Source organism: Astatotilapia calliptera, chromosome 18 (assembly GCF_964374335.1).
Source record: "Astatotilapia calliptera chromosome 18, fAstCal68.1, whole genome shotgun sequence".
In the NCBI taxonomy this organism is placed as follows: domain Eukaryota; kingdom Metazoa; phylum Chordata; class Actinopteri; order Cichliformes; family Cichlidae; genus Astatotilapia; species Astatotilapia calliptera.
Genome location: NC_137439.1, coordinates 35,275,065 through 35,282,855, shown reverse-complemented (window position 1 = coordinate 35,282,855; position 7,791 = coordinate 35,275,065).

Genomic DNA, 7,791 nt, shown 5'->3' with positions numbered 1-7,791 from the left:
GTAGGGTGGAGCCCCATAAAACCACATCATCAACATAACAGCGAACACCTTGTAAACCCTCTAACATGTTGTCCATGGCACGATGAAAAATCTCAGATGCTAAGATTATGCCAAATGGCATTCTGAGGAATCTGTACCTGCCAAAAGGTGTATTGAAAGTACAGTATTTTGAACTTTTCTCATCCAGCTTTATTTGCCAAAAACCCTGTGCTGCATCCAGCTTTGAGAAGTATTTGGCACCTGCCATTTCACTTGCAATCTCTTCACGCTTTGGTATCTGGTAGTGCTCACGTTTTATGGCTTGATTTAAATAGCCAGGGTCCATGCATATTCTAAAATCATTGTTTTTATTCCTTTTATCCACACACACCGTTGAGTTTACCCACGCAGTCGGTTCTTCCACTTTTGTAACGACCTGCAACTGTAACATCCTGTTAAGTTCTTTCTTTAAACAGTCCTTCAGTGGAGCTGGGACGCTACGTGGTGCATGGATCACTGGCTTTGCATCCTCTTTCAGCTGGATACTGTAATTGCATGGTAGACATGCCAAACCTTTGAAGACGTCCTCATAATGCTGTACAATGGAGTCAACTGCTCCTCGCTGTCCACTTTCTGTTTCTGGACAGCTGATGTGATACACTCTTTCTACTAGGTTCAATCTTTTGGATGTCACGCCACCCAGCAGTGATTCACAACCTTCTGGAAAAACATTAAACAATACAATCTTTATGTTTTATTGTCACTTTAAGCCTGCATTGACCACTGCTCTCAATATGCTTTCCATTGTAGTCTTTCAGAGGTACTCTTTTCTTTATTATTTTGGGCTTTGGTTTCATAGCATGGATCTCTGTCATGCTGATTAGGTTCGCCTGCGCGCCTGTATCAATCCTTAGTGCCACCAAAGTTCCTTGTATTGGGAGTGAAACAATCCACGTGTCTTCATAATCTGAGCATCGCTCACTGTCTTCTGCTTCGCTATGCTCACTTTTTACATCCTCAAGTGACACTATGCCCACAAAGAAAGTCTCGCTTAAGTCAGTCTCTTCAACTACATGCACTGATTTGGGTTTGGCTTTCGACAGACATTGTTTGGCAAAATGATTTTTTCCATCGCATTTCAAACATCTTTTGCCATAAGCTGGACACTGTCTAGGTTCATGTCTGCTACCACATCGCTTACAGGAGTACACTGTATCCTCTTTGCTGGGCTTCTGCGACATATTCTTCCTCATTTTCTTTTTAACCACAGCTATTCTTGCACTATCATGTACTGCAGCGACGCTCGTCTCATTAAATGTCTTTGCATGCTGCAGGGCTAACTCACTTGCATGACACAGTCTTTCTGCTTCATCCAGAGTTAGCTTGGAATCTCTGAGCAGCCGTTCTCTAGTCCGTTTATCATGGATCCCATACACAATTTGATCACGAACCATAGAATCTTTTCAGCTCTCCAAAATCACATGACTGTGCCTTTAGCTTCAAATCAGTCACAAAGCAATCAAAAGTCTCTTCTGGTTGCTGCATCCGAGATCGGAAAACATACCTTTCATATACTGTGTTCTTCTGTGGTGAACAGTGTGCATCAAACTTTTCAACCACTTTGTCGTACTTATTCCTGTCACCAACTTCCTCAAACTCAAACGTGTTGAAGACTTCAATGGCTTGAGGACCAGCTACCGTGAGCAGCAATGCAATTTTCCTGGCATCGGGTTTAGAGTCCAGTCCCATGGCAGCCATGTACAGCTCAAACTGCTGCTTAAAACACCGCCAGTTGCTGTCCACATTCCCCACCAGTTTCAGTCCTTCCGGTGGCTTCAAACTTTCCATCTCAAACAGAACTTTGAGCTGCTATCGCTTCCACTCTCCCACTTTTACTCCTGGTACCATGTGTTGTCTTCGTAGAGCTTTGAAAAATAACACAGCATCCACTTGTCTTTTGTGAGCTACCGCTCCAAACATTTTTATTCACCATTCACAGACCAGTCTTCTTTTGTGGAGGCAATGCCCCTGGGGGCATTCATGAGCCCTCTCCAATACAGCGCCCCCTGCTGGCAAACCCTATCACCACATGAACACCCACACATCACCACAATGATCTGGCGAGTAGTTGAGAATGCTGGCCTTATGTACTGACAACCTGATTACCTGCAGGTGAGAACAGCTAGCAGGTACATGGAGGCTCCTCCCAGAGGTGGAACTGCCAGCTCTGTGGAAAACACAGGCAGTCACCTGGACCGTGAGAGACACATTCATTTCAAATAAAGTTTAAAATGTATTTTTTCTTATGGCATGGTAATGTTTAACTTCTCTGATTGATGCAGCTGTGCTGTCTTATTTTGATTTAAAGACGACATGAAACACTGCACATAAAAAAAGCTAATTTAAGTTATTGAGCCCTGCTCTCAAAAACTGACATACACGTAATTCTGTCTGTGAAGCTAGATTTAAGAAATAAGTGTTTAAAGTTTAAGTCTGAGAAACACGTGTAGCCCCATCTTTTGTCAGTACTGAACATTACATCATGTGGTTGGTCGGCTGAAGCAAATACACTTACATCAGTTTCTGTGACTAACTACTGACAGAATCGATAAATCAGAGGAAAATAAGGACTCTAAAACTAAAAAATCTGTTTAAGGGGATCAAGGGAGCCACTTACTGCTAAAAAGACAGACAGCGAAAATGGACAGTATATCCTTGGTTTCTTAACATAAAACTCATTGTTGCAGCCAAGGGCAGCCCAAAAGTGATCCCCTTAGATTGATTTTTAGATTTAGTGTCCTTATTTTCCTCTGAGTTATCAATTCTGTCACATTCCGATGTCATTGCTGTGGTGGTGTGGATCAGTGAATCGTTGCCCCGTTCACTCCTGGCATGCAGCTTGTTGTCATCCATGTACAGGAGGTGGATGACAACTGCTCTGATAGGTTTGTAGCTTGAACCTATTCGCTGGAACGTTGAAGACAATATAATTACACAGCAAAAGCATTGAACACCAAGTAGGCAAAGTTCTTCATGTTACTTATGCATGAGGGAGACCTGCCTGGAGCCAAGTGTCGTCCCACCATTTGACCTCCATCAGACTCTCAGCCAGGTTCCCCATAGCACTCCTTTTATTGTGGTTACACGAATATGCATTGGTTCATTAACACACAACGTCTACATACAGAGTGTGACCCCATAAACGATTTCCCTTAACCTGCTGGTCTGGAAGATCCAACAGTTCATCTAAACAAAAAGCACTTAGACTAGAACAGACATAGCTACGTTAATCCTACCGTAAAACAATAATAGAATTAGAATAGAATTCAACTTTATTGTCATTGCACATGCACAGGTACAGGGCAACGAAATGCAGTTTGCATCCATCCAGAAGTGCTTTGGTGATATAGATGTATTACAATAAGACAAGGTACGACCTCTCCCATGCTCCCAGAGTGCTCTCTAATGCTCACAAAGTTTGCAGACTATTAAGGATCAAACCTCTACCAATCTAAAACTAATCATAAAACTCTAAGCATACATGGTTAAATATTTCTAAGCATAAATGACAATCAACAATACAAAACCTAACATGCTCCTTTCCATAGTCAGTATCGGTAGCCAGTCTTGTCAATGATCTTACTGAGGGGGTTTAGACCTATGCAGAACAGCAGTGAGGACAGCGCAACTTTGGCACATCCCACACTTGATGGTGACTTGTGCTATGGGCTTGAAGTTAGCCTTCTTGTAATCAATCAAGGCAGTCCACAGGTTGGTCAGTCTAGTGTCTGGCAACTATTCTGTCTACCAGTAGCTGGTATTCCTCCTCTGGTGTTCCTGCTAATTCCTTTCTGTGCCCCGCTCATGTATTAAGCCATGTGCTTGTTCATCTTAGCCGCCATGATGCCTGACAGGAGGTTCCATGTGGTACTGAAGAAGGTTTTTTTCCCCATTATTTGAATGGTACCGATCCTTTCTAGGGATCCTTGGAGATCAGGACTGTCCAGCCTTCGGTGCGTCTCATTAGGTATGTCTAGTACATTAAACGCTGGTGCGTTTGTGCTGCCAGAAACTCATGAAGTGCAGTTAGCTTCTTCAGTCAGTAAGCATGAATCATGTTGGGGCCTGGAGTTGTCAACTCTTCATATTGGAGACGCTTCCATGCTCTTCCAGTACTGCTCCATCTCCAGTTTTGGTGGGGCTAATCTAATATTGTTCCCCTGCCACTGAGAGTACACCTTGGATTGTTCCAGTGCAGCTGGTTTATTTTCCTGACTTCTATCTCTCTGGTGGCCAAGGCTGTGAGTCTTTGCTGAGCAGTGGTGTGGGTGATGACACCCTCCCCTGACCTGACATTCTTGCTCCCCCTTGCCAAGGCATTTGTGTTGAACCTCATCGATCTTAAGTTGTGATAGCAGTTCCTTCTTGTTGGAACACCGAGCTACTACTTGTTTCACCATCAACCTGGATGCTGAGTGTCAAAGATTCCATTGGTCCTACATCCTCTTTAAGTAATCCCGTGCACTAGGGTTAATTGCAATTCCAGTAGAACTGTTCTCCATATCAACAAGACTTTAATGACTTTGATCAGAGTTATATTTCTGGGTTAAGAGAACATCTTGGATTTGCCACAAAAGCTCATTTTTACCAAACACTGAAGAGATTAGAATTTGGCAAAGGCCAAGTTCATTGGGACCTAAAAAAAACTATGTTTTTAGCCATGACTCACGTATTCAAGACTGTCCTGACAACATCCCAAATCCATCAATCCATACTTCGATCAATTTTCTTTAGCGTAATGAGGTGCTGGAGCCTTTCCCAGCTGCCACAGGGTTAGAGGCAAGGAACACCCGGAACTGGTTGCCAGTTTGTCGCAGGGCTAACAAATTCAAATTCAAAATTCAAATTCAAATTTTATTTGTCACATACACAGTCATACATTGTACAATATGCAGTGAAATGCTTAGACAACTGCTCGTGACCTAAAATAAAAGACTATGAATAGGATAGGAAATAAATATGAAAATTAAAATGAAAGGTAAAATTAACTAGGAAAGAATAAAATTAAATATAAAAGTTAAAGTTAAAAATAAAATAACTGTACAACAAAATACACAATATAGAAAATATATAAGAATATATGAAGAAATATAGAACAATAACAGCAGCTGTACGAGTAATAAATGGTAATGAAGAAATGTAATGTCCAGGGTTGTGCAATCCACATATTTAAGTTACTTGTGACTGAGTGATTTGATTAGATGACCACACAGTGTAGTTGTGCAGCAGCCACTAGTGTAAACAATGTCCAGAAAGTCCAGTGTGTGTGTAAGAACTGTATGTGTGGGTCAGTACTGTGTGGTGGTGTGATTGAGAGACCGTATCGCCTGCAGGAAGAAGCTCCTCCTCAGTCTCTCTGTGTTGGTCTTCAGGGAGCGGAATCGCTTTCCTGACCTCAGCAGAGAGAACAGTCTGTTGTTGGGATGGCTGAGGTCCTTCACCATCTTCCTGGCCTTGGTCCAGCACCGCCTGCTGTAGATTGAGTGCAGGTCAGGGAGCTCGGAGCGGATGGTGCGCTCAGCTGACCGCACAACCCTCTGTAGAGCTCGTCTGTCCTGCATGGTGCTGTTCCCGAACCAGGTTGAGATGTTTCCCGTCAGGATGCTCTCTATGGTGCACGAGTAAAAGTTCCTGAGCACCTTGGAGGGCAGTTGGAAGTCTCTCAAGCGTCTGAGGTGGTAGAGACGCTGTCGGGCCTTTTTCACCACGGTGTTGATGTGACAGGACCATGACAGGTCCTGCGTGATGTGAACTCCGAGGTATTTGAAGCTGTCCACTCTCTCCACTGGGCACTCGTTGATGACGGGGGTCTGGTAGTTCCTCTCCTGCTTAGTGCTGAAGTCCACTATCAGCTCCTTTGTCTTACTGATGTTTAGAAGGAGGTTGTTCCTCTGGCACCAGTTCTCCAGATTCCTAATCTCCTTCAGGTAGGCCGTCTCGTTGTTATCAGAGATCAGGCCCACCACGACGGTGTCGTCAGCAAACTTGATGATGGTGGTGGAGCTGGTAGTGGCCACACAGTCATATGTGTACAAAGAGTACAGCAGGGGGCTCAGAACACACCCCTGGGGGGCTCCAGTGCTGAGAGTGGTGGAGGCTGAGACATGTCCGCCCATCCTTACTGCCTGTGGTCTGCCAGTTAGGAAGTTGGAGATCCACTGACACATAGATGAGCTGAGTCCCAGATGCTCCAGCTTGGTGGTGAGTGTGGAGGGAATTATGGTGTTAAATGCAGAGCTGTAGTCTATGAAGAGCATTTTAACATAATTCCCCCTTCTAGTGTCCAAGTGAGTGAGTGATGTGTGGAGGAGATGAGAGATGGCATCGTCTGTGGAACGATTTGGACGGTAAGCGAACTGTAGTGGGTCCAGTGTGTCTGGTAGTGAAGAAATGATGAAGTCTCTGACCAGGCGTTCAAAGCACTTCATCACTACTGAGGTGAGGGCTACAGGGCGATAGTCATTGAGAGAAGCAGGGTGGGGTTTCTTCGGGACAGGAACAATGATGGACTCTTTGAAGCATGTGGGGATGACCGACTGAGATAAAGAGATGTTGAATATCTCAGTGAACACAGAAGCTAGCTGGTATGCGCAGTCTCTGAGGATACGACCTGGGATGCCGTCTGGTCCTGCTGCTTTCCTGCTGCTTTCCTGCTGCTTTCCTGCTGCTTTCCTTTCAACCATTCACACTCGCATTCAACACTCACCATTTCAAGTATCTGATAGGAAAAAAATGAAAGGATTGACATTTTATATCCAAGGGTTCAATTCAATTCTTTTGTATTGATACAATGCGAAATCACAGTTCAAGGCGCTTTATTTTGTAAGGTAGACCCTACAATAATAGATACAGAGAAAAACCCAACAATCATATGACCCCCTATGAGCAAGCACTTTGGTGACAGTGGGAAGGAAAAACTTCCTTTTAACAGGAAGAAACCTCCGGCAGAACCAGGCTCAGGGAGGGGCGGGGCCATCTGCTGGGTGAGAGAAGGAAGACAGGATAAAGACATGCTGTGGAAGAGAGACAGAGATTAATAATAAGAAATAATTCAATGCAGAGAGGTCTGTTAACACACAGTGAGTGAAGAAGAAACACCCAGTGCATCATGGGAATCCCCCAGCAGCCTACGCCTATTGCAGAATAACTAACAAGGATTCAGGGTCACCTGGTCCAGCTAACTATGCTTTAGCAAAAAGGTTCAAACGTTACTTCAATGTAAGCACACATAAACTAAGATGTCACTAACCTGTTGTACATTACTCTGTCATGTTTCAGATTATAGACTGTAAAACACAGTTGTTGCAATGGCATTGCAAACTGGTTTATGACATCCCTGGTCATATTCGAACTATAATTTGAAAAATAACAAAAGCTCATTCTGTTTCCATGTTGTGCAACTTCTTTTGTAAGAGAGCATGACCTCTTTGCTTCTGAGGAGCTTCAATTGTCCTCCCACAGACTTTCTTCTCAAGGCCTGGATTTATGTGTTTGCCTTGCGGAGTTTGATTGTCTGCTGCTGCCTGACTCCTCAACACCCTGCTGTTTAAAACCCTGATTCTCGCTGCACCCTGGTGAAAGCACACTGACAGCAGTGGCATCTCAGCTCTGGTTTCAGCATCTAAAGGCTTTGTTTTTATTTTGTCTTTGCTTTTGTAAATTAAGTGTATAGAAAATAAATAGAATTCTTAAATAGAATGAATAGAATGTCTTCTCTATCAAAGACTAGTTAATTTGTCTTTATCTGTGGTA